Raw genomic sequence first — 27,539 nt, forward strand, 5'->3', positions numbered from 1 at the left:
AACGCATGCAAATTTCCTATTAATTATATTGTATGCACGAGGCGGTGTGCGAATTCTAATGGCTCTGCTGTGCAGATTTTTCCTGTACAGAAAAACACTCTGTTGTCCTGACAAGTGGGAACAGGCTAATTAACTTGTATTGGTTATGTGAATCTGTGTGCAGAAAACGCATGCAGATTCGCGATAATGGAAACGGGCCCTAAAGAGAGCCAATGGTGGGTTTCTGCAATTCATATAGGACAAAGAGGCACATTTTGTATACTATCACCAGCCTCTGTGTCCTTATACTGTGCCCCCAGCCGCCCCACCCCCATGCTCTGCTGTCCGCCTTATAAAAAACGTCACGCTAGCGACACACAGATTGTCGCTAGATGGCTGTTTACATTGATGCTGCCACTCTCTGGGGCTCCCCGCCGCCTGTATATCACGGCTCTCTGCCTTGTCAATAGTCCATACCTGACTTGAGTCCTGGAATGGGCTGTTTGAGGGCAGAGGAGGCGTGGCCTGTGAGATGGAAAGGCTGCCAGGCTTAATACAGTCAGAAGGAGGCGGAGCTATGCAAATCATTTGGTCTGTCCCATGATGAGGCATTGCGCTGGCCAACTTTGATTATGAGGAGCTTTATTTTCTAATGATTATAAGATTAACGTTACATATTTAGGTGCAGAACTTTGCTAATGAATCTATGTAGCCAGACTATTGTTTTGTGTGGGGTATGTTGTTGTCACCATAAGTTGAATGATAAATGCGACTTTGACTTTATAAAAAATTGAGCCCATTGGTTTATATACAGGTGGATGTGTGAGGAGGTCTCAGCTGTTCTTGATGACAGGTGTACTATCTCTGATTTATACCAGCTCTTCCTACAAAAGTCCAGCCTGGCTTGTAATAATTCATAATCTTCAGCATTGAGGGCAGAGGTATGTACACCCAGGTTGTCGGGGACCACATCCACCATTTTGTTATTCTGTCAAAGAATAGACACGTTGCGTTTTCCCGTGCGATTGGTGGGATCGATTCCGTCGTTTCGATTATTTCCATCATGTTCGATCGTGTTTCGATGGATACAGCCGTCGATTTTGCATACTTAATATGCAAAATCAACGGCTGTATCCATCGAAACACGATCAAACATGTTGGAAATAATCGAATCGACGGAATCGATCCCGCGAACCGCACGGGAAAACGCAACGTGTGTATCCAGCATACGTAGAGTATATCAACGTAGTGGTTATAGGCATACTGTAAGGGCCCGTTTCCACTTGTGCAATGCGAGTTTGTTAGCGAAAATGCAGAAACGCATGCAGAAGCGAATTTGCGCACGTTTTCGCATATGTTAGTAAGTATGCGAATTTTAACCATGTCAGTACCTGTGTGCTTTTAGGGCCGTTTCCACTACAGCGAATCTGCATGCGCACAGGTACTGATATAGTTAAATTCACATCCTTATACAGGAACGCAAAAACACATGCGAATTCGCATGAAAATTTGCATTCAAATTTGCATGTGCATGTGAATTCGTTTATGTGTTTTCCACATAGAAATTGCACCGCACTAGTCAAAACGGCCCTTACATTGATTTTATACGAAAACGTACGCTTATTTGCATGGAAAATTCGCATAGCGAAAACGCATGCGAATTTCCTATTAATTACATTGCATGCACAAGGCGGTGTGCGAATTCTGATGGCTCTGCTGTGCAGATTTTTCCTGTACAGAAAAACACTCTGTTGTCCTGACAAGTAGGGATGGTCGGAAATGCCAATTTCCGATTCCGCGGTAATTCCGCATTCCGCCATTGCCAAATACCGATTCCGCTTTCCGCTACCAATTACCGCCTTCCAATGCGGAATTTCCGCCGGAAATCACGGAAATTCAGCCCGACTTTAACATTGATTTTCTCAAAAACTATATTGAAAACTTTTTTTTGCATCTTGTTCAGAAGATTCAGTTTAATAAACCCTGAAAATGTGGTGTTTCTAGGACTTACGGGGGCTTTGCTACTAACCGTTAGGGCCCTTTTCCACCTGCAGTCGCTAGCGTTCACGCTGAACGCTAGCGATTGCTGAATCGCAAAACCGGCAATTCCCCGACGTTTTGCGGCCGCGATTTTGCTATGCTATGCACTGCAAAGCAAAATCGCGGCAAATATCGCTCCGCCGTGCGTTCGCGTTCGGGTAAAAAACGAATCGCGGTAGTGGAAATGACCTACCGCGATTCCTATGTTAAAAAGCAAACCGTAGCGATTGTAAAATCGCTAGCGGTTTGCGACTTTGCGATTCAGCCAAACGCGCTGGTGGAAAAGGGCCCTCAAAGTCGGCGGATTTTTCCTGTAATGTAAATGCAGAAAATAGGCAGAAGCAGATTTTCAAGAACGAGCCCATGGGGAGGTTTTCAAAAATGCTAGCGATTTCCCTAAACGCACAGCTGATGTTAATGGATGGTCCCCTCCTTCTCATACAGACTCTACTCATCCATGTGCAGCCTCTTGTGAGAAGCATGCTCCCTCCCTCCGACGTTACAAAGTCGGCCCAGCACAGCGATTGCCGCTGCATTGTTTGCAGTCTCTAGGGTAGGATCTCCTCTGCCCGTGGTCTCCACATCTCCATGGTAACGCACCAAGCGGCCGCTAGTGGCCGCTGCGGAGCCGCGCCCAGCACAGCTTGCTCTCCTCTCGCAGGCCAATGCACGCGCAGCGGTGGGCGGAGTCGGAGGGGACAGTGGGTGTACGTGCCGTAGAATCTCGCGAGGCTTTGGAGGGACCGGCGGACGCGCGCGGCACGACAGCAGCGGCATCATCTAGCGCGCTCACACACAGAGGAGGCTGAGAGGAGCGAGGCGGAGACACCGGGGCCCGGTAAGAGGGGGGAGGTGTGCTCCTGTGCGTACAGCTGTGTTGCATGCATAGTGCGCTGTGTTCTCCATAGCCCTCTATACAGCCTGTACATTGCCCTGTACCCCCCCTATACATCCATTATATCCGATCACTGTGCTGTGTGCTTCCCCTATACCTCCATTATATCCTATACACTGTCATATCACTGTGCTGTGTGCTCCTCATATACCTCCATTATATCCTATATACTGTATCTATCACTGTGCTCCCTCTCTGTATACATTATATCCTGCATACTGTCCTATCACTGCTGTGTGCTCCTCATATACCTCCATTATATCCTATATACTGTATCTATCACTGTGCTCCCTCTCTGTATACATTATATCCTGCATACTGTCCTATCACTGCTGTGTGCTCCTCCTATACCTCTATTATATCCTGTATATTATCCTATCACTGTGCTCTGTACTGCTCCTATATCTCTCTATGTACATTATATCCTATACACTGTCATATCACTGTGCTGTGTGCTCCCCCTATACCTCTATTATATACTGTATCTATAACTGTGCTCCCTCTCTGTGTATACATTATATCCTGTATACTGTACATAATATCCTGCATACTGTCACTGTGCAATGTACTCCTCATATACCTCTCTATGTACATTATATCCTATACACTGTCATATCACTGTGCTGTGTGCTCCCCCTATACCTCTATTATATCCTATATACTGTATATATATCACTGTGCTCCCTCTCTGTATATACATTATATCCTCCATACTGTCACTGTGCAATGTACTCCTCATATACCTCTCTATATACATTGTATTCTATACACTGTCCTGTCACTGTGCAGTGTACTCCCCCTATACCCTTATGTCCATTACTGTATAGATCACTGTGTACCCCCTATACTTAAATCCTGTATATTATCCTATCACTGTGCAGTGTACTCCTCATATACCTCTCTATATACATTATATCATATACACTCATATCACTGTCCTGTGTGCTCCCACTATACCTCTATATGTCCATTACTGTATACATCATTGTGCACCCCCTATTCCTCCCTTATATCCTGCATATTGTCCTATCACTGCACCGTGTACGCCTCCTACACTTCTATCTATCTATCTATCTATCTATCTATATATATATATATATATATATATATATATATATATATATATATAACCATTATATCCATCCTTTGCTGTTCTATTAGACCCCATTCACACTAGAGCTTTTTGCTGCGATTTCGGCAAATTGCACAAACGCTAGTGCTTTTAAAAAGCTGTAGCATAATGAAACCCTATGGGCCCGTTCTTACTTGGGCGATTTGCGCAAATCGCCCAAAAACGGGTAAAACCGCCAAACGCGTATCCTACACCATTTTCAGGCTATATCCAGGCAAACGCGTTTCAGTGCTATAGAAGCGCAAAACGTGATCGCGCCAAAATCGCTGCAGTGTTCAGTGATTTTTCTGCTTGAAATCGCGGAAAAATCACTCATGCAAAACACAGGTGTGAATAGAGCCTTACTGAGCTGTGTTCTCCTCTTATACCTCTATGTATACCTTGCGGTCTGTATACTGTCCAATCATTGTGCCGTGCACTCCTCCTTTACCCCTATTTATGTATAACTTATATTCTGTGTACTGTTCTATCACTGTTGTGTGTGTGTGTGTCTATCTATCTATCTATCTATCTATCTATCTATCTATCTATCAATCAATGAATCATACATTGTCCTATCACTGTGCTCTGTACTCTTTATACACCGTTCCTCTATATATTATGTTCTGTATACTGTCTTATCACTGGGCTATGCACCCCTCATATACCTCTATATATCAATTATGTTCTGTAGACTTTCCTATCACTGCACTGTGTACTCCTCATATACCTCTCTCTATTTATATCCATTATGATCTGTTTACTGGGCTGTGTACCCCTCATATAGACATTATGTTCTGTATACTGTCCTATCTTGGAGTTGTGTAAAATCTATCTATCTATCTATCTATCTATCTATCTCTATCCATTATGTTCTGTATACTGTCCTATCACTGGATTGTGTACTCCTTATATATCTCTATATATCCATTATGTTCTGTATAATGTCCTATGACTGGTCTATGCACTCCTCATATACCTCTATATATACACATTATGCTCTGTATACTGTCCTGTCACTGGGCTATGTACTCCACATATACCTCTATATATCCATTCAGGGCCTATATACCTCTGTATACATTATATCCTGTACATTGTCACGGTGATGTGTACTGATCATATACCTCTATGTACATTATATCCTTTACAGAGTCCTGTCACTGTACTACTGTATTCTGCACACGCCTGTCGCTGTGCACGTGTCATATGCCACTATATGCATTACTACTTCATCATTGTGTACACATCCTCTTTATATATCATGTACACTGCCCTGTCGCTGTGTTAGGTTCACATCATAGATCTCTTTATTCTATATATCTTGTACATTGTCCTGTCACTGTGTTGGGTACACATACCTCCTATATACTATATATCCTGTACATTGTCTTGCTACTATGTTGTATACACATCATATGCCTCTCTTTATATTATATCATATAAACTGTCTGTTCACTTTGTTGGGTACACATCACATGCCTCTATATATCCTATACACTGTCCTATCACTGTGCTGTGTTCTCATTTACATCTATATTCATTATTGTCCTGTCCTAATACAGTGTTCCAAATTATTATGCAAATTGTATTTGTCATAAAGATTAAATATTTTGTTTTTCAATTAAACTCATGGATGGTATTGTGTCTCAGGGCTCTTTTGATCACTGAAATCAATCTCGGACACTTGTGATAATTAGTTTGCCAGGTGAACCCAATTAAAGAAAAAAAAACTACTAAAGAAGGATTTTCTACATTATTAAGCAGACCACCATTTTCAAGCAATATGGGCAAGGATAAGGATCTCTCTGCTGCCGAAAAGCGTGAAATAGTTGAATGCCTTGGACAAGGTATGAAAACCATAGATATTTCACGAAAACTTAAGCGGGATCATCGTACTGTTAAAAGATTTGTGGCTGTCTCAGAGCACACTCGGGCTCGTGCAGATAAAGACAAAATTAGGAAGGTTTCTGCCATACAAGTACATCGGATTAAGAGAGCAGCTGCTAAAATGCCATTACAAAGCAGCAAAGAGGTATTTGAAGCTGCTGGTGCCTCTGGTGTCTCGCGAACATCAAGGTGCCGGATCCTCCAGAGGATTGCTGTTGAGTGCCGTGCAACCCTGGATGGTCCAGATGGCTGCAGTGGTGGAAGGTTGGTGGTGGGCCACATGTCTCAACAAGATTGTGCCGTCAGCAAGGAGGTGGCGGAGTCAAGTCTTGGCCCAGAATCAGAGGGAGAGAGCTGCTCAGCCTCTTCTGGGTCCCTGAAGGTGTTAAAATGACCTGTGAAAAGTATGTGGAGTTTGACTGACCACTTTCTTTCATGGTATAAAAAGAAGAACCGTGCTTTCTGTGGCAATCATCTTCATGCATGACAGTGTACCATCTCATGCTGCAAGGATTACCTGGATCATTGATTGCTATCAGCATAAAAGGAGAGAAACTCATGGTGTGAGCCCTGACCTCAATCCTATTGAGAACTACAGATGTTGGCGAACCCCTCACCCTGTACTACTTCCGGGTCGCTATGACCCGTAGTAGTACGGCTGCGCTGGGCCGGCAGTGCGCGTCCTTGATCGCCCGCCTGTTGCCGGGCACTTTGTGCGCATGTGCGTGATGTCACTCTCATGTGCGGAGAGTGCCCGGCAACAGGCGCGCGATCAAAGACTCGCAGCGCCGACCCAGCGCAGCTTTACTACTACGGGTCATAGCGACCCGGAAGTAGTAGCGGCCCATAGAGGTTAGCTGGCGAACGGTTCACCAACATCTCTATTGAGATCCTTTGGAGCATCCTCAAGCAAAATATAAGGGTGAGAGGCAGTTTACAACCAAACATCAGCCCTGGCGGGGGAATTCTGGCATCCTTCAAAGAAATACAAGCAAACAACTCTCCAAATACTGAACAATTTTTAGTTCTTTACAACTTAAAAAAATATTTTGAAACCTGTTTTGTGCGTAATAATTTGGAACAGTGCAGCACAATGTTATTGTTAGGAGTTTTTAAATTCTACTGTAATGGTCGATGACTCAAAAATCATGGTGACTGCCACTTGCATTGACTATATAGGAAAATCAGAGAAAAATATAATTTGCATAATAATTTTTGGTGTGTACAGTACTGTGTATTTCTCATTATACATCATATCATATACACTGTGCTCTATATGCACTATGCTTTATACTGTGTACTACTACTGTATGTGTTTACCTCTGTAATTTATATCCTCTACAGTGTCCTGTTAGTTGTCCTAGTATACCTCTATTTATATTCTATACATTGTCTTTTTTGCTGCCTAGTATAACTCTGTGTATATTACTATTTATCCTATACAATGTCATATCACTCTACGGTATGTACTCCCTATGTCACTAAATAGATTACTGTATATTGTATACTCTGTCCATTTTCTGTACTTTGTACCCCTCACACTTGTGTATGTTATACACCTGTGTTCTGTACATCTCCTATTGTTCTAGATAGATTACATCTTGTATTCCATCCTGTCAGTGTGCGGTGTACACATATACACGCATCATATATATGTTACGGCCAGAATCCAAAGTTTGGCCACTTCGGGTTCTGGCCGGCCAATGTGCGAAGCGGCCGCTGCACTGCGGCCATTGTTAGAAATGAAATGATTCCTGTGAAGATGAATGTATTTTCCGGCCGTCTCGCTGCGGCCAAATGTATGAAAAGTTAGTTTAATGTCATGAAATAAAGCCGGCGGCAAATGTAGCAGATGAAGCCGCCGGTTTCCGCTCTGCCTCTCTCTCTCTCCTACTGGCAGCCAGGGGGGACACGCGTGTCCCCGAGAGTCGTTTGTCGCGGCAGGAAATCCTGCCGTTCCTGCAGAGCGGGTGCTGGCAGAAGCAATGTCTGCAGCCTCCCCGCTCTGCTTCCCTAGCGCGACGAACGACTCATGGGGACACGCGTGTCCCCGCCGGCTGCCAGTAGGAGAGAGAGAGAGAGCCAGGGGTAGGAGAGAGAGCTGAAGCCGGCGGCTTCATCTGCTACATTTGCCGCCGGCTTCATTTCATTGAATTAAACTAACTTTTCATACATTTGGCTGCAGCGAGACGGCCGGAAAATACATTCATCTTAACAGGAATCATTTCATTTCTAACACTGGCCGCAGCGCAGAGGCCACTTCGGGTTCTGGCCGTAACATATACATCATATTCTTTACACTGTGGTGTGTACATGTCGTGTACTTCTATGTACATGATATCCTACATCATACATGTCAAATTTGCAGGGCTGTGGAGTCGGGACAAAAATCTTCCAAATCCAACTCCGACTCCAACTCCGATTTCGGGTACCCAAAATGGACCCGACTTCGACTCCTCGACTCCGACACCTTAGTCTAATACTTAACGTGCTGTGGATTTTGTACAAAAATCAACCGACTCCGAATCCTCCAGTTTATGAAATCAACGACTCCAACTCCGACTCTGTGTAACCAAAATTGCCCAGACTCCTCGACTCCAACTCCGACTCCACAGCCCTGCAGATTTGGACCACGAGTGGTTTCTCTACTTTGCATTATGTTTGGCCCACTGTAGACCACCAGGAAAGCTATATTGGGGGAGGGGGAAAGCACTAGACACCAGGGAACTATTTAGGGGTATCAAGTGGGACCACTAGACACCAGGGAACTGTTTATGGGAGTTAGGGTCAATAAACACTAGGGAGAGGTGCCTCTAGACACCAGGGAAATCCAAGGGGGGGGGAAGCATTAGAAACCAGGGAACTTGTATAATGGAGGGAGGTAGCCACTAGTCATTGAAGTTGGCCAACGACTTGGTCACGGTGTTTACTTTTGGCCCACTTTGTATCTGAGTTTGAATTCATTTAAATACATGATGTATAAGACTGTCCTATCTTCATAATGGGTTCTTTTCATGTGCAAATCCCTGGTTAACAATCGAGAATCCGTCCATAACAATTGAGAGGCACTGTAGGTTAACCTGAAAGTGGAAACACTGTGCCATCTCTGTGCTCTATACCTTCCCTTTGCCTCCAGTCTCCCCCTGTGTCACCTGTGTTCTCTAGTGCCTTAAAGTGAACCCGACGGGAGAGAGATATGAAGGATTATTATTATTATTTAGTATTTATATAGCGCCGACATATTACGCAGCGCTGTACAGTGTGTGTGTGTGTGTATGTATATATGTATATGTATATATATATATATATATCTCTATCTCTATCTCTATATCTTGTCACTAACTGTCCCTCAAAGGAGCTCACAATCTAATCCCTACCATTGCCATATGTCTATATTATGTAGTGTAAGTACTGTAGTCTAGGGCCAATTTTAGAGGGAGCCAATTAACTTATCTGTATGTTTTTGGAATGTGGGAGGAAACCGGAGTGCCCGGAGGAAACCCACGCAGACACTGAGAGAACATACAAACTCTTTGCAGATAGTGCCCTGGTTGGGATTCGAACCAGGGACCCAGCGCTGCAAGGCGAGAGAGCTAACCACTACGCCACCGTGCTGCCCATGCCAAGGATGCCATATTTATTTCCTTTTAAACAATACCAGTTGCCTGGCAGCCCTGCTGGTCTATTTGGCTGAAGTAGTGTCTGACTAACACCAGAAACAAGCATGCAGCTAGTCTTGTCAGATCTGACAATAATGTCAGAGACATCTGATCTGCTGCATGCTTGTTCATGGTCTATAGCTAAAAGTATTGGAGGCAGAGTATCAGCAGGGCTGGCAGGCAACTGGTGTTACTTAAATATGTCAGCCTCCATATCACTCTCACATCGGGTTCACTTTCATTATCCCCCTCTGTGCCACCTCTGCCCCCCATTATGTCACCTCTGTCCCCCTGTGCCCTCAGTGTACCACAACAAAATGTCATTTTATAGATTTAAAAAACATTTTTTCTTTGAATTTTTTTAAAATCAATTTTCTCAAACTACTAGGTATTTTTCATATCGTATCGTTCATAAGTTGGGGACTACCTGTACCTCTATATACATTATATCATATACACTCCCCTATCGCTGTGTTGTGTACAGTACTCCGCAAATAACTCTGTCCATGAAAGCCAATACAATGCCTATACCTCTCTGTATACCCTAAAATCTGTCCTCATAAACATGTGTATGCTGTGCAAAATGTAATTAGGAACAGAACGGCATGAAATGTTGTGTAACATTTATTTAGGTTGATCTGTTTATATTCTAGTGATTTAGATGTCAGCAAAAACAGACAATGGCGACAGAAGGCTTAAAGTGAACCTTAACCCTGGTACATAAAAGGGGCTTCTCCAAGCCCCCTGCAGCCGTCCTGTGCCCTCGCCGCTACTTGAGTGTCCTTCGGTCCCCGCCATGGGTTAGTATAGTTTTCGGCTGACTTAGTTAGCCACACGAAGTCTTCTTCACCTTCCTGCCGTCAAGCACGTCCTGCGCATCCGTACTGCGCTTGATGGCAGCAAGGTGAAGAAGACTGCAAGTGGTTGAAAACAAAACAAACCCGCGCCGTGGCCTGGAGGTGAAATAATGAGTTGTATGTGTAGTAAAGCTAAGAAATAGAACATTAGTAGCAAACAAAAAGTATCATGTTGTTTTCCAGTACAGGAAGTTAGAGTACCTGTGCTGAAGTTCTGGTGCACATCATCAGATACTTACATAAAGAGAGGGAAGCCTCAGGATATTATTGAGGCTTCTCTCCCTGCTGTGTTGTCTCCCGTCGCTGAGCGCGGCTTCCCAGAAGATTAGTGACAATACATTGTCGCTAAGCCTAACGGGCCCGTGCAGCTCTTCCTGCCGACCCACGCATGCGCAGTAAGCTAGAGCTGTGTGCTCTGTGGTACTGCACACGTGCGGGTGGGCTCACGCGGCTACTGTGGGACCCTGCATCAGATAGGAGAGCTGCATGTCCCTGACGTGGAGGGGGGCCGCGCTTAGGCCCCGTCCACACTAGGTCCGGAAATGTATCCGTGGCTGCGTTTTTCAAACCTAATGAAAAACGGAGTCCCGGATACTAATGTTGAAAATAGCAGCCAGCCTCACCCAAGTAAAAAACGGATCCGTCTGCGTTTGCGGGGATCCGTTTTCAAAACCTGAACGGAAGGTCCGGATCTGCTGCATTTTCACGCAACGGATCAGGACCACGGATACACGCAGGGGGTAGTGAAAGTAATGAGAAAACGCATCTCCAGCTCCACAGGCAAAAAACGGATGTTAAAACGGATAGCCTGAGCTTTATGATTGGCCCAAAAAAATCCTCCCACTCCTTCCTAATGATGGAGACGTTTTCTGTCAGGGAAAAACCTGAACGGAAACTGATGCAAAACTGATGCACTTTCATCAGTTTGCAGTACGGTGGGTACTTCCCCTGATCCGGACTGCAGTGTTCGTCCTGCAACTGTGTCTAGTGTGGACCAGCTCTTAACAACGGAGGGCTGTAGATCAGCGAAGGAAGCCTCAATAGGCTCCTGAGGCTTCTCTCCTCTTAAAGAGAATTGGAAGCGGATTTTTTGAATCTGAATAGGACACAAAGGCGTGTTCTGTGCACAATGACATGTCTCTGTGTCCTTCTATTGCCGCTGCCAGTCCCCTTATGGCTCTGCTGTCTCCCCTGCAAAATAGTGCCAGGCTACGGCTCGGGATCAGTTTAGGTATACGAAAAGTCCCAGCCACTTGTGTGATGTATGCTAGCTAGATAACAAACCCTAGGGGCGACGTGGCACGTACTTTACATGACCACTAGAGGGCTGTAGTATTTGGCCTCTAGCATTTGTTAGGTCACACAGGCGCCCTGGTACTCGGGAGAGAAGAGAGCGGAATAAGCAGCTGGTGGGGAGAGAAGGGAACGGGACTGCGCAGCGGACAAGTGTGAGCAGCTTCATCTCTCGCCCTTCTAGTCATCATTTGAAATTTTCCGTCCGGTGCGATTGTAGCCAAAAATCCTTTATCGTTTGCGGCATCAATTTTATCTTTCTCAGATTCAATCTAACAATCTAATTTGCCAGATATCAATGTAAAAAACGATAAGTGTATGGCTACCTTAACCTCCTGAGCGATAATCCCGAGCTGAGCTCGGGTTTTATCGCGCAGGAGGATTTCTCAGGCCCTGGTGGGCCGATTTGCATAATTTTTTTTTTTGTTACACGCAGCTAGCATTTTGCTAGCTGCGTGTAACTTCCGATCGCCGCCGATCCGCCGCCGCTCGCCGTGCCGCGCTCCCCGACCCCTTGCGCAGCCTGGCCAATCAGGCCAGGCAGCGCTGAGGGGTGGATCGGGACTCCCTCTGACGTCACGACGTCCAAGACGTCGGTGACGTCATCCTGCCCCATCGCCATGGCGACCGGGGAAGCCCAGCAGGAAATCCCGTTCTGAACGGGATTTCCTGCTTACTCTGATCGCCGAAGGCGATCGGAGTGGGTGGGGGGATGCCGCTGCGCTGCGGCTATCATGTAGCGAGCCCTGGGCTCGCTACATGATTTAAAAAACAAAAAATTAAAAAAAAATAGTGCTGCGCCACCTCCTGGGCGATATAATTGTATCGCCCAGAGGGTTAAAGGACACCTGACGCTAGAGGGATATGGAGGCTGCCATATTTATTTCTTTTTAAGCAATACCAGTTGCTTGGCTACCTTGTTGATCCTCTGCTTCTGATACGTTTAGCCCTCTCGGTTCTTCCTGTTCAGTAAGCCAGAACCTATTCAGTAGGAGACCTTGGGCAAGACTTCCTAACACTGCTGCTGCCTATAGAGCGCATCCTAGTGGCTGCAGCTCTGGCGAGTCTGTCAGGAGAAAAGAGCGACATAAATGTGGCAGCCTCCATAGTCTTCTCCCTTTAACCTCCTTGGTGGTATAAGCCGCGCAAGAGGTTTTCTCCGGCCCTGCTGGGCCGATTTGTTTAATTTTTTTTTGCTGGACGCAGCTAGCACTTTGCTAGCTGCGTCAGCACACCGATCGCCGCCGCCCCGCGCTTGATCGCCGGTATCCGTCGCGCCGCGCGCCCCCCCAGACTCCGTGCGCTACCTGGCCAATCAGTGCCAGGCAGCGCTGAGGGGTGGCCCGGGACTCCCAATGACGTCATCCCGCCCTGTCGCCATGGCGACGGGGGAAGCCCTCCAGGAAATCCCGTTCTTTGAACAGGATTTCCTGATCGGAGATCGCCTAAGGCGAACGAAGAGGGCGGGGGGGGGGGGGGGGAAATGCCGCTGAGCAGCGGCTATCATGTAGCGAGCGCTGGGCTCGCTACATGATATAAGAAAAAAAAACTGCTGCGCTCCCTCCTGGTGGAATTTTTTATACCGCCAGGGGGGTTAAAGTGAACCTTAAGCCAGAAAAAAAAAAGTTTTACTCACCTGGGGCTTCTACCAGCACCCTGCAGCAGTCCTGTGGCCATCGCAGCCACTCATTAATCCTCTGGTCCCCCGCTGCCAGCTAGTGTCGTTTTTGCCGTCAGGACTGGCCACGCGTAGCTTTTTCTGCATTCCCGACTGTAATTAGCGCTATTGCGGGCCGCAACGCGTACAAAAATACGCGTTGCCGCATTACGACCGCATAGATATGCAGCAATGCGTATTTATGTACGCGTTGTGGCCCGCAATAGCGCTAATTACAGTCGGGAATGCGGAAAAAGCTATGCGTGGCCAGTCCTGACGGGCCTGTCGGCACAAACGAAACTAGCTGGCAGCGGGGAACCAGAGGATTAGTGAGTGGCTGCGAGGGCACAGGACTGCTGCAGGGGGCGGGTAGAAGCCCCAGGTGAGTAAAACTCATTATTTTTTTCTGACTTAAAGAGACACTTAAGTCCCTTAGCTCAAGACTGGATTCTTGGGTACAATAACCTTGTTTCACAATACAAGCTTACATTTGTCTGTTCTGATTAAGAGGTGCATACACATGCACAACAAAGGATCCCGGGGGTGAGCGCTGTACAGATGCCTTGCTGTGCGGATGCGTCTGTTACTGGGGAGGGAGTAACGGGGGCTTCTGCTTGGAGGCTAAGGAAGGGATAACTGTTTGGGGGCTGCTGCTGTTTTAAAGATACAGCATTCTGGATCTTCAAATGCTCAGGGGACACCTTGTACATGTGCTGGATTCTTGGCCTCGTTCTAATTTATCATAGCGTGTGTGTGCACCTTAAGATATAATGAATGTAGGTCTGCCTGGAGATCAGCTTTGTATGGCTTTTATTAGAAAATGCAGCCCTGAGGGTGTCATCATTTGTGGGAGAGTGATGTCACCTGTAATGTGTAAACTATGCATGTAAGAAGGAAGGAGCCCAGACACATACTCAGCACTTTTTACCAGGAGGAAGAGACAGCACGATGCCCCCCCCCCCCCTCCCATTATGTTGGAATCACAAACCTTAAACTACAAGAATTGGAGGCTCCCAAAAGTGATAAAACAATTAAAAACTGTTTAAAAAGAAGGTGAGTATTATTTTGATGACTGCTCACAAGTTATTACAAAGAACTTTATGCAACATTGGAAACAATGCGTTTCGATGCTCTAAGCTACTTCTTCAGGCCAGTACAGTGCCAATGGAGCGCATTTCAATACTTCTGTTTAAAAGATTTTAATTGTTTTATCAATTTTGGGCTCTTTTTTTTTTTTAATTTTTTTTATTATCATTCTCAGTTACCCTGTTGGGGGGGGGGGGGGGGGGTGTTATTGTGTCTCAAGGCCAAGTGAGGACAGTCTATTCCCCCATGCAAGGGGTGTCTGGATATAGTAACCCAGATTTGTGAGTATCCTATACTCACCAATCTGTATGTGGATCTTTGTGTACCATACTACTCCAGATTGGGCTCCCGGTGACCCTGTGTTTTTTCCCTTGCAAGACAGTTTCTTTAGCTACCCGTAGATCTTATCTGGGTTTGTTCAGTGGGCAGCTGGACTACCTTTACCTGGATTCTTTTCACAAGTTTGAGATTTTCTTTGTTTAATGCAGTTTAGGTCCACTTACAAGGCTTGACTCAATCCCAGATCTCATATCCCCCTCTTGCCCCACCATCAAACGTCAAAGGCCTGTTCACACTCTGCAATGCAAAACACGATTTTGCAATGCAGTGTTTCACAAATTTTTGGCGATTTGCATTTTGTGTTTCTTGTTCCAGTGAAAATGCTACTTGCAGCACATTTACGATCGTTAGAAATCGCAAACAGCCTGCAATCGCTGCTGAGTGATTAATCCTATAGGGTGACATGCTGCAGCGCTTTGCTGATTGCCAGCGAGCAGGAAAGCACAAATTGTGGGCAAAAAAAGTGCTCTAGTATAAATAAGGATAGACACTTTCTGGAGGGTATCTGTCGAAAATAATTAAACATACATATTTTGGATTCTGATCTTCAGTCACACGACAAGTGTAGGGTCTTCTTTACTGTAGACCATCGGGTTAGTCCTTTCATTGTCTTGGACCCTGGAAGTCTGGCCACACCCCTCCCATAAGGCACTATGGGACACTGCATCATAAATTTAAAGTGATCCTTAATTGAAAAAAAAAAAAAAAGTAAGCGTTTCACTTACCTGAGGCTTGGACCAGCCCCCCGCAGCCATCCTGTGCTCACGGTGTACCGAACCGATTATCCGTTCCCCCGCCGCAGCTTACTTTCAGTTCTGCCGATTGATCAGTTGGCGGTACACTGCGCCTGCGTGACCCTTGCTAGGCGTATCCTCGTGAGCATTCACGTCGTCAAAGACGTCCTGCTCAGGCGCAATAAGGTTCTCTCTTTACTGTGCCTGCGCAGGATGCGTTTGATGATGTGAAACTCTTACCTTTTTTTTCAGTTAAGGATCACTTTAAAGTGGGAGTGTCAGCCATAAAATCAAATAAAATGTATGGACTGCTCTGTGTTTATTATGTAGTCTACATCCTGACCCTGCATTGCCAGCATTCCAATATAATCATAAATGTGTCTGCTGTAATGAATCTTAACTGAATCAGCCTCGCTCTTTTCTCATTGATTTCCGGGGAGAGGGAAGACCATCTCCCCTCCCACATTCCTGCTCCTCACTGGTTTGCTGAGGGCAGTTCAGTGTGATAGGAGCCTGTGAAGGGAAAAACACCTCTCTGCAAAAGCTGCTGGAATACAATTGTGCTCACATGTGTTTACAAAGCAAGCTAGATATGACAGTGCAGTTTCTAGTACAGGGCTCAGTAGGGAAGTGGGCTGACAATGCATATACCATTTCAGGCAGGAGAAAAAAAAGTGTAAGGGAGGAAATGACATCACGATTGGCTTGAGTCAAAACGTGCACAGTACAATACTTATGTTATGTAAGTATTTATTTACTTATATACTGGTATGTGTTTTTTTTTCCTGTGATAGTATGGCTGTCCCTGCTGCTTTAAGACACAACTCCTCCTCCCAAGAGGGAAAACAATTAAAAGTGATATTTAAAATGGTTCAGTATATTTAAGCCTTATTATAGGTACCCTTTAGATGTTTTAGAATGGGGAGTGGGAGAAGATGGAATATTGTAGGAATACCAGGAAAGTGTGAAACCTGCTTTTTTCCCCTCTGTAATAATCTTAACACTGGAAAGCAGCAGGACTATAAGAGAGTGTTGTGCCTCCTGATTTACCTGTTTTCACATAGTAGAAATGTGTCTTCTGACTCTGGAACTACTCAGATTCGTTAACCAATGTACTCCGCGCCCCCCAGGCACCGCCAGCACTTTCTCTAGCCTAACACCCCGCCCCCCCTATTGCTTTTTTTTTTTGGTGTAAAGCACTGCTTCCCGGCTAGATCTGATGCAAACTGCTGCAGAAAGCTATAGACAGTGCCAGAAGCCTGCTCGGAGGGGGATTGTTAGATACGGGTTGCACTGGTTTGTGTTGTACCCTGGGGGATGCTACAGGAACATTTGGGAATACGTGCCTGTAAAAAGTTGCAATGATTGCTTAGATAGACATTGCGTACAGTTTATACTGCAGGAGGCTTATTCAGCTATGACAGTCCTCCGCATTAAGGGCTTGCAAATGTTCTTTTGTAATGCAAAATATTAATTATTGCCTGACCATATGAGAAAGAATATGCTTTAATGTCATGATTGTCCCGATGTTCTTTTCACCCGTTTCAATGACTGCTTCTGCATTTCTGAGAGGCGATGTTTAAAGAACACAAAGTAGGGACACCAAGCGCCAAATATAGTGTATTATGTACTGGTAGTTGAAATAAAGTATGATCGAGTAATAAGCTACACTCACAATGCTGGGTTACCTCCAAGGCAACCTCTGTATAGGCAGGTGGGGAGATTAGACCTGACCCCTCTCAGGATTAAGAAGTCGCTCTCCGTAGATTAAAGGGGGGGGGGGGGTCACCCCCCTCCACCAGGGGTGGACTTAATATAGAGTAGAATGGATACAGAGGCGCCAAAAGGATAAAAGAATCTAAAAAGTTTAAAACATGAGGAGGCAGTGGTGGACTTGTCGCCTCCAAGCAGACACAAAAATTGCCAATGCGTTTGTCAAATACAATGGGCTTGATTCACAAAGCGTTGCTAACTATTTAGCACGGGTGTGCTAAACAGTTATCACGTGAAGTGCCGTTCGCGGACTTTTGCGCGAGCAAAGTGCCACGATTCGCGAGATCGTGGACTTTTGCGTGCGCAATTTGCCGCTAACGCGTGAATCGCGGCTAATTGCGCGCACAAAAGTCAGCGAACGGCACTTCACGTGATAACTGTTTAGCACACCCGTGCTAAACAGTTTGCACCGCTTTGTGAATCAAGCCCAACAAGTTTATTTACATACCCCAGGCGACAATGCAACGCGTTTCGCAGGTTTGATCCCGCTTCATCAGGCAATAACAACGGAACAATAGCATATGTGGTCAGTAGAAGAGCCAGGCACCTCTGTAAATGATGATTGATGTTTAAAGGACCATGATCATAAAAATTGTAAAATTTTAAATGCATGTAAAGCATATAAATTATGTAAAAAACAAAGTATGTTTCTTCCAGAGTAAAATGAGCTATACATTACTTTTTCCCTAGGTTGCTGTCACTTACAGTAGTTAGTATAAATCTGACGGAACTGACAGGGTTTTGACTAGTCCATCTCTTCATGGGGGATTCCCAATATATCGTTTATTCTTTACTAAAGCACTCCCTTGGAATGAATCCATGCAAAGATCCAGGTACTTCAGGCACCTGGTCAAGAGGGTTGGTGAAGACTGTGCAAGCACTGCCCAGCGACGCACGTCCTTGAGAACTCCTCTGTGTGAGTTCTTCTAAAGGCCCATACACACGTCGGATTTTAGCGAACGACCCGTCGTTTGAACGTTCCGTCGTTCGGACGTTTTCGCGTCAAATCCGACGTGTGTACAGACTATCGTTCGGGTGATAAGACTGGTTACCAACGATCCGCCGGGCGGATCGCTGGTAACCAGTCTTATCACCCGAACGATAGTCTGTACACACGTCGGATTTGACGCGAAAACGTCCGAACGACGGAACGTTTAAACGACGGGTTGTTCGCTAAAATCCGACGTGTGTATGGGCCTTTAGCATTGCTATCTTCTAAGCATTGCCAATCTGCAAATGTAATCATTTAAAGCAATTATCTTTTCTGCCTGTGCCTTTACTCTGCTCCTCCTCTTCTTCTGCTAAAGCGACTCAGCTGTTGCCAGGGAGATGAGTCTGTTCAGCAGAAAAGGAGGGGGCAGAGTGAAGACACAGGCAGAGAGGTTCTTGTTGGCAATGATTACTAAGCCTGTACTGCTCTGCAGTGAAATAAATGTTTTTACATGGGGGGAATGCTTTCAAATGTTCTCTTATGTAACTGAGTAGTAAATCTGTATTAAAGTGGACCTGAACTCTTGCACTAGACAGAAGGAAAACCGAGAAATGCACCCTGTATGTATTTAGAGAATTTAGCCTATCTAAAGGCTCATACACACATCAGACTATAGTCTTTGGAAAATGAAAGATCACAGACCAATCTTACCACCCTTCATGTAGTATGAGAGCCATACTCTACACAGTCTTTTCTATGGAGCTGAACTCCCCATCAGAAAAAAATCTTTGCAAGATGCTGCACACACAGATGCTGTACAGACACAAAAGATCAGTATCTGCAAAAGATCTGTTCCTGCCAAAAATCCATTCCTGCAAATTGCATTCATAGTCTATGAGATCTGCAGATCATCATACACACATGATTTAACTGACATTCATCTGCAGATCAATCAATCATCCGCAGATCTGAAAATCCATCCTGGTGGATCTGATCTGCAGATGAATGTCAGTTAAATCATGTGTGTATGATGATCTGCAGATCTCATAGACTATCATTGCAATTTGCAGGAATGGATTTGTGGCAGGAACAGATCTTTTGCAGATACTGATCTTTTGTGTCTGTACAGATCCGTGTATGCAGCATCTTGCAAAGATTTTTTTCTGATGTGGAGTTCAGCTCCATAGAAAAGACTGTGTAGAGTCTGGCTCTCATACTACATGAAGGGTGGTAAGATTGGTCTGTGATCTTTCATTTTCCAAAGACTATAGTCTGATGTGTGTATGCACCTTAATTCTCCCTCACTTGTGTCTAATCACAAGTTATAATTTACAATTATGATCTCTCAGCTGTCAGGTGACTGCCATGGCAGATCAGCTTATTTGTAAACACAGGATGTTAATGCTATGTCTGCTTCTATGAAAGCAGGAAGTAGACACACTGCAGATCTATTGCAGGATTTGTATCAGCTGTAACAAAGAAATGTTTTTCTTTAAAGGTTATTATGCTGTTGCTCATTTTTTTTTAGAGCAGAGAGGAAGTTCGGAGTTCAGGTCCGATTTAAAGGAAATGTTCTTGTGCTAAAGGATTTAACTTGAGTAACAGGCGCAGGTTGTGTCGCTACGACCAGCTATGTTTGTTGCTAAATCACTCAGCTAAAGTAACAGAGATCTTGAACGGCCACTACATAAAAGAAGTATATGCCGTAACCGGCGCATAAAGCCGCACAGCGGGGAAATTCTAGCAAGCGGCCTGGAGATATAATGCTCAGGAGGACACATCTCCGCTGAGAGCCGAACACAGCTCTGTGTAATGATGGCACAGCATCGCTCCTTGTGATTTGCACCAGCACTGCTGCAGGTGACACAACATAACCATCCCCTCGTATATTGCAACATGCTATAACACAGCCCAGTGTGATGCTATTCCCCGCTCCGGAGACTCGCAGGTTATCGGAAGGCAACGCTGTGATTGTACACACTGATGTCTGCAGGGGACAAATCCATCACTGTGTGAGTCATGGCAATTACCTGACCTCAGGGTTATAGTAATAACTACACATATATGTATAAAGGGTGCTGGAGAATATCAGTAAAATTACTGATATTCTACTACAGGTTCTCCCTGGTTAACGAACGAGATAGGGACTGTGGGTTTGTTCTTAAGTCGGAACAATGTGCTATCTCTGTCCCCTGTTACCTCCTCTGTGCCCCCCTGTGCCTCCAGTGTCCCCCTCTGTGTCACCTCTGCCCTTTATACTTGCTTATACAAGTTTAAAAGCCATTTTTTCTTTGAATTTTTTAAAATCGATTTTCTCAAAAACTACAGGTCCAATTTGAAAACATTTTTTTTACTTGTTCCCATGGAATCCATGCCGTTCGTATCGGCGGGTCGTTCGTAAGTCGGGCGTTTATAAGTCGTGGGACTACCGGTACTTGATTTTGATAGTAATATATTGATGAGCTGTGTTGATATTTTACTATGGCCTAACCCTACTCTCACACAGAACCCTCCTTCTACTGATGTCTAACCATTAGACCCCCACTTGTGGTGCCTAAAGGTGGCCATACACTGGTCGATTTGCCATCAGATTCGACCAACAGATAGATCCCTCTCTGATCGAATCTGATCAGAGAGGGATCGTATGGCTGCCTTTACTGCAAACAGATTGTGAATCGATTTCAGCCTGAAACCGTTCACAATCCGTGGTGGTGGTGGTGCTGCTGCCGCTCCCCCCCCCCCCCCCCCTCATACATTACCTGCTCCGCCGGCGCGACTCCCCTGGTCTCCGCTGTCTTCTCCGCTCTGGTCTGGTCTCCGGATCCAGCAGGCTTCACTTCTTCCTGTCTGGGCGAAGTTTAAACAGTAGAGCGCACTCTACTGTTTAAACTTCCTGCCGGGACAGGAAGAAGTGAAGCCTGCTGGATCCGGAGCCCAGCGCGGAGATGGAGCAGCGGAGACCAGGGGAGTCGTGCCGGTGGGGCAGGTAATGTATTGCAGCTGTATTGCGTCGGTCGTCGGGCACTCGAACGCCGCTAGCGACGCGCTCCCTACCCGCGGGCGATCGACAGTAATTTCCCGCACGGAGCGATCGGCCTATTTCGGGACGAAATAGATCGAAATTTAGCGTTAACGATTTGACAGCAGATTCGATCCCAGTAATCGAATCTGCTGTCGATCGGCGGGGAATCGGCCTAGTGTAACAACCTTTCCTCCTGGTAGTGCCTAATCCTAAGCCCCAGCCCCCCCTTCATGGTGCCCAACTTTAATGACCCCTTGTGCCTAATCTTAAACCTACCCCCTCTATGGTCCCTAACCTCAAACCAGGGCTGTGGAATCGGTACAAAAATCATCCGACTCCTCGGTTTATGAAACCACCAACTCCGACTCCTCTACTCCAACTCCACAGCCCTGCCTTAACCCCCCTCCCCCATATTTGGTGCCCAACTTTAACCCCTCCCCCCTTCGCCATGTTGCCTAGCATTAACCCCTAAGGACGTCCCACACTCCGAATTAAAAATAAAGACACCTGCCTCCTAACCACTAATATTTCTCGCCACAATGTTAAAAGCCCCAATCAGCGGCTGTAAACTGCTAAATAGGGGTTATAAGTGGCTATAACTGGTAAATAGTGTCTACAAGAGCCTGACACAGCTATTTTATCGGGTGCCCAAATGACTGTGTAAAGCTGCTAATTGCGGTTACTAACAATGCTGTCTATGGCCGCACCTCAGATGCCCTTTTTACCTGCTTAGATAATAACAATCTTCAGTTCTGTTTGTGTAGATGTGATATTAATATTTCTGCGTTGTGAAATTTTCTGAGGAAAACGCAGTGAGTAGATTAGAGGCCCTGAGTGGTACGTTCCACTGAAGATCGCAAACGTTATGCCGATTTTTCTACATTATACCACTTGCAATTCTGTGAGATTTTCATGCAATTGTTAAGTTTAACAATGCTGTTACATGGTTTTTTCTGATGATAGGTTGGGGAGAAAATGTTATCTAGAGATATCACAAGAAAATCACATAGCACTGTGTCTGGTATGCGATTTTTTTTTTTTTTTTTTTTTTTTCTTGTGCTTCCGTTGATTTTAACGCAGGCGAAGGGAAAAAATGCAAAATGACTGTCTTGTCCAAGGTTTCTCTAGCTTTGTGTATGAGAATTTAGGGGCCAATTCATGAAACGTGAAATACATTATTTTCCGGTTTTGAGGTGATATCACTGCATCTCCCATTTATCGCGGCATCTATAAAACCACAATAAATGCAAATGTAGCAGCAAGTGTGGAGACAAAGAAAGTAACTTAAAGCTAACCAAGCATTAAGTATTAAAGAGGAACTCCAGTGAAAATAATGTAATAAAGTGCTGCATTTTTACAGTAATTATGTATAAATGATTTAGTGTTTGCCCGTTGTAAAATCTTTCCTCTCCCTGATTTACACTCTGACATTTATCACATGGTCACATTTTTACTGCTGGCAGGTTATGTCAGTGGAAGGAGATGCTGCTGGCTATTTTGGCAGTTGGAAACGGCTGTAAACAGCTATTTCCCACAATGCAATGAGGTTCACAGACAGGAAATTGCCAGGACCATGGTCCTCACAGTTTCCTGTGGGAGGGGTTTCACCACAATATCAGCCATACAGAGCCACCTGATGATCCGTTTGAGAAAAGGAATAGATTTCTCGTGGGAAAGGGGGTATCGGCTACTAATTGGGATGAAGTTCAATTCTTGGTTACGGTTTCTCTTTAAGTTGGTAGTTTTCTCAATGGTACACACACAAACGCACACAGAGTCCCAGTTATCCAGAACTCAACTAACCAGCAGTCTCAGCCAACCAGAACAAATTGCCGGCAGTACTCAGTGGTGAAGGCCAACTTCTTAGGCTGTTTGTAGGCTCTGCTGTGCTTAGAGGCTGGGTTCCATAGCTCCCGGTTAGGTTAGGCTGCATGCACAGTGGGACGTTGCGTTGTAATGCGGCGTTAAAGCCACAATGCAGCATTACAACGCAAAAAAAGGTGGTAACGCACATTAACTATGCCTTACCGTCGCATACAGTAGGTACAGGAGAGCTTGCAGACAAGGAAAAGTATGCTTTCCTGTACCCGGTAACGTGTGCCTTTAGAGGTAACACACTGCAGCAGTGAGTTACCATAACGCCACACGTTACAATGTGATGCTAACATTGCACTGTGAACACCCCATAGGATTAGCATTGCAGTGCGTTATTAGACTTTATAACGCAGCTCCACAACATGCCACTGTGAATGCAGCCTTAAAGAGAACCCGAGGTGGGTTTGAAGAATATTCTCTGCATACAGAGGCTGGATCTGCCTATACAGCCCAGCCTCTGTTGCTATCCCAAACCCCCCTAAGGTCCCCCTGCACTCTGCAATCCCTCATAAATCACAGCCACGCTGCTGACTAACAGCTTGTCAGAGCTGGCTGTGTTTCTCTATAGTGTCAGTCTGCTGCTCTCCCCGCCTCCTGCAGAACTCCAGTCCCCGCCTGCATCCTTTCCCTCCCTGCTGATTGGAGGGAAGGGACGGGGGCAGGGACCGGAGCTATGCAGGAGGCGGGGGAGCAGCTGAGACTGACACTACAGATGTAAACACAGCCTCATAGCACGGCTGTGATTTATGGGGGATTGCAGAGTGCAGGGGGACCTTAGTGGGGTTTGGGATAGCAACAGAGGCTGGGCTGTATAGGCAGATCCAGCCTCTGTATGCAGATAACATTCTTTAAACACACCTCGGGTTCTCTTTAATATACTTTCACTCAGGCTACGTTTCCAGTAGAGCGGTGAAATTCCGGTGCGGAAAACGTGTAAACGAATCCGCATGCGGTTGCGGATTCGTTTGTGTTTGTATGTGGATTTTCACGCGGAAACGCTCGCAGTTTGCAGTAAGCAGTTTTATCCATGTCAATGCCGGTATGCATTAACATGGGTTTTTATAGAAAATGCATGGAAAACTGCAAGACCTTAAACGCTTGCGATTTTCCTATTCATTACATTACTGGTGCAGTGTTCTCCCCAGAATTTTTTTTTCCAGCCGGGTGGCATGAAAAAGTAGCCAGGTGGGGCGAGATGAGAGAATGGAAGGCTGGTGCTTCTGTGCGCAATTCTGCTTATAGCAGAGGCGGAGGTGAGCCAATGGCAACCGGGTGCTGACCAAAACTAGCTGGGTGGAGCACCCGGCTAAAAGAGCCCGGGGAGAACACTGCGTTGACTCACGTGTGGTGTGTGTGGCGAGCGAATTCCGATGGCTGTGCAGAATTTTTCTGTACAGCAAACCGCACAGATTTCAGGGGGTGGAGGGGATGTGGGGAAACTGAACAGAAGCAGCGGAATGGCAAATGGAGTGAAAACGGATCCAGAAACTCTGCAGGAAGTGTTTTTTTTTTTTTTTTTTTTTTTTTTTTTTTAGGGCCAAATTCCAAACGGTAGTACATTTACTGAGAAGCAATAGTTATTTGCATTCCGTTGACATCTCCAACGTTATTGGCAGCCCTTGTGAATTGGTTTCTCCATACACTTCCCCTGGTGTGTGGTCTATCAGCTGTGGTGGTGGGGGAGGGGGGTATACTGTGCGTGGCTGGACGCTGGTCTACCACTCTAGTGAAACAGCTGAAGGACTTGCAGGAAACATGAGGTTTCTAGTAATGATAAACAACACACAGCAAATGTTAACCTGCTGCGGTGAGCCGAGGTACGGGAACCTGCACAGATGTTGTGAGTGCTGTCTGTGTTTTCTGTTTAGTAATGCTAGCACATTTCCGTGTAATAAAGCAGCTACTTATTGAGCTCACAGACATATAGCTGAAAAGGACATATACTACTTTTATTTTACTTTTTAAAGTGCACCTGTTGGGAACAAAAAGTGACTAAAGCAGATACTTGAAGAGGGAGGCCTGGTTCACACTGGGCGCTTTGGCAGTGCTTTACTGATCGTCTGCGATCAGCAAAGTGCTGGTGCTAATGCAAGTCAATGGTAGTGTTCACACTGTAGCGATCACCAGTGATTAGCGATTTGCTGAAATCTCATACCTGCAGCATCTTTGGAGCGATTGCAATTCAATGTTAAAGGATACCCAATATTACCTGATCAGATAGACATGTGTATGTACAGTGCCTAGCACACAAATAACTGTGCTGTGTTCCTTCCCCCCCCCCCCCCCCCCCCCTCTGTCTGAAAGAGTTACATATCAGGTATGTAAGTGGGTGACTCAGTCCTGACTCAGACAGGAAGTGACTACAGTGTGACCCTCACTGGTAGGAAATTCCAACTATAAAACACTTACCTAGCAGAAAATGGCTTCTGAACCTTTTTTTTTATCGCTTTCCTGAGAGCAGGAAAGCGATAAAACGGTCAATAGTTCATAGATTTTAACTCTGGCATACTTCAATGCAGGGCTGTGGAGTCGGAGTCGGAGCAATTTTGGGTGCCTGGAGTCGGAGTCGGGAAAAAATGCACTGACTCCTAATGAATTTTTTTAACTGTAATTAAAATAGAAAACATGATAAAATGTTCTATTTCTCAGATAAGTCATTAAAAATAATGTGTGTATATATACAGTAATAGCTGTGTTCAGTCCACAAAAATGAAATAAACCAATCAAAATTAGTTACTTGTGCTGCTTCAATAAAGCAGTCCCCGTATTAAGGTCAGATATACATATCTGATTGTGACTGTATATATGATGTGTACACAGGAATCTCTTATATATACTAAATAACATCTATGCTGTAAGAATAAAGCCTGATGTGTAGCTGTGTCACTAATAGAGATGGTCAATGAGATGGAAATAATTCTGCATTGATGCTGGTTTATGCAAATGTATGCACTCTTTGCTCATGAAATCCAATAATTTGATATGTTACCATTTAATTTGTAGTCACCAAATCAAATTTTACCTGAGATGGATGAAAAGAAAAGTGTTATACATACCTGGGGCTTCTTCCAACCCCCTTCAGGCTAATCAGTCCCTCGCTGTCCTCCTCCGCCACCTGGATCTTCTGCTATGAGTCCAGGTAATACAGCCAGTCAAAGCAGTCTGGCTACGTGCCGCTTCCACAGCCAGGAGCATTCTGCACCTGCGCAATAGTGCTGCGCAGGTGTAGTACGCTCCCGGTGGCAGTGTGTGTGTGCATGCGTACTACGCCCGACTGGCTCAAGTACCTGGACTCATAGCAGAAGTTCCAGGTGGCGGAGGAGGACAGCGAGGGACTGATTAGCCTAAAGGGGGCTGGAGGAAACCCCAGGTATGTATAAAACTTTAATCTGTCTCAGGTTTACTATGTTTCACAGTAGTACTATACCCTACATATGCTCTCCCCACAGAGCTGCAGGGAATCCACTGAGAATGTTGTGCACATTGAACACAGAGGCGTTGTCTATCACCCATAAACCTTGTTCAGATTGTGCATGAAGAATGTGTAATAGAGGAAGAATCTCCTCATTCCCCTGCAGAGAACCTGCACATCATTCTTACATGTACCCACAGTCACATTGCCTAGGGCCTGATCCATGTTCAGATGTGTAATAGAGGAAGAATCTCCTCATTCCCCTGCAGAGTACCTGCACATCATTCTTACATGTACCCTCAGTTACATTGCCTAGGGCCTGATAGATGTTCTTTGTTCCGGTCTGTACCCTTTTACAAGTACTCTTACCAAGGACTAGTTTTAGTCTAAAGGGAATAAATATAGTAGTTTACATATCCATCTCACCCCAGTTGTCTTGTAAAATTCCTAACCGTTGGCAGTTAAGAGACGAATTTCACGTTACATACTGTTAATCAACAAAATTGTAATATGCAAATTAGAGGAGTCGGAGTCGGTGGAATCCTAAACTGAGGAGTCGGAGTCGGTGGATTTTTGGACCGACTCCACAGCCCTGCTTCAATGAATGTGTCATTGAGCATAAACGGCTACTGGCACAGTGGCGGCTGCTCATCCGTTGTTTTTACTGCTGCTGGTACAGTGGCGGCTGCTAATCCGTTGTTTTTACTGCTGCTGGCACAGTGGCGGCTGCTAATCAGTGGCTGTTACTGCTGCTGGCACAGTGGCAGCTGCTAATCAGTAGCTGTTACTGCTGCTGGCACAGTGGCGGCTGCTAATCAGTTGTTTTTCCTGCTGCTGGCATAGTGGCAGCTGCTAATCAGTGGCTGTTACTGCTGCTGGCACAGTGGCGGCTGCTGGCACAGTGGCTGTTGCTGCTGCTGGCACAGTGGCAGCTGCTAATCAATGCCTGTTACTGCTGCTGGTATAGTGGCAGCTGCTAATCAGTG

General features: G+C 45.5%; 1 protein-coding gene across 1 annotated transcript in view; it reads left to right on the forward strand.

The window, feature by feature from the left end:
- The first annotated feature begins 2,762 nt into the window (after nucleotides 1-2,762).
- The window catches only part of EXTL3 (exostosin like glycosyltransferase 3), a 145,931-nt gene continuing 121,154 nt past the window's right edge, over nucleotides 2,763-27,539 (forward strand). The window contains exon 1 of the mRNA XM_068280062.1: nucleotides 2,763-2,857. The gene's annotated coding sequence lies outside the window, so the exon portion shown is untranslated. The remainder of the gene's footprint in view (nucleotides 2,858-27,539) is intronic.

The sequence above is a fragment of the Hyperolius riggenbachi genome, chromosome 4 (genome assembly GCF_040937935.1).
Source record: "Hyperolius riggenbachi isolate aHypRig1 chromosome 4, aHypRig1.pri, whole genome shotgun sequence".
NCBI lineage: Eukaryota > Metazoa > Chordata > Amphibia > Anura > Hyperoliidae > Hyperolius > Hyperolius riggenbachi.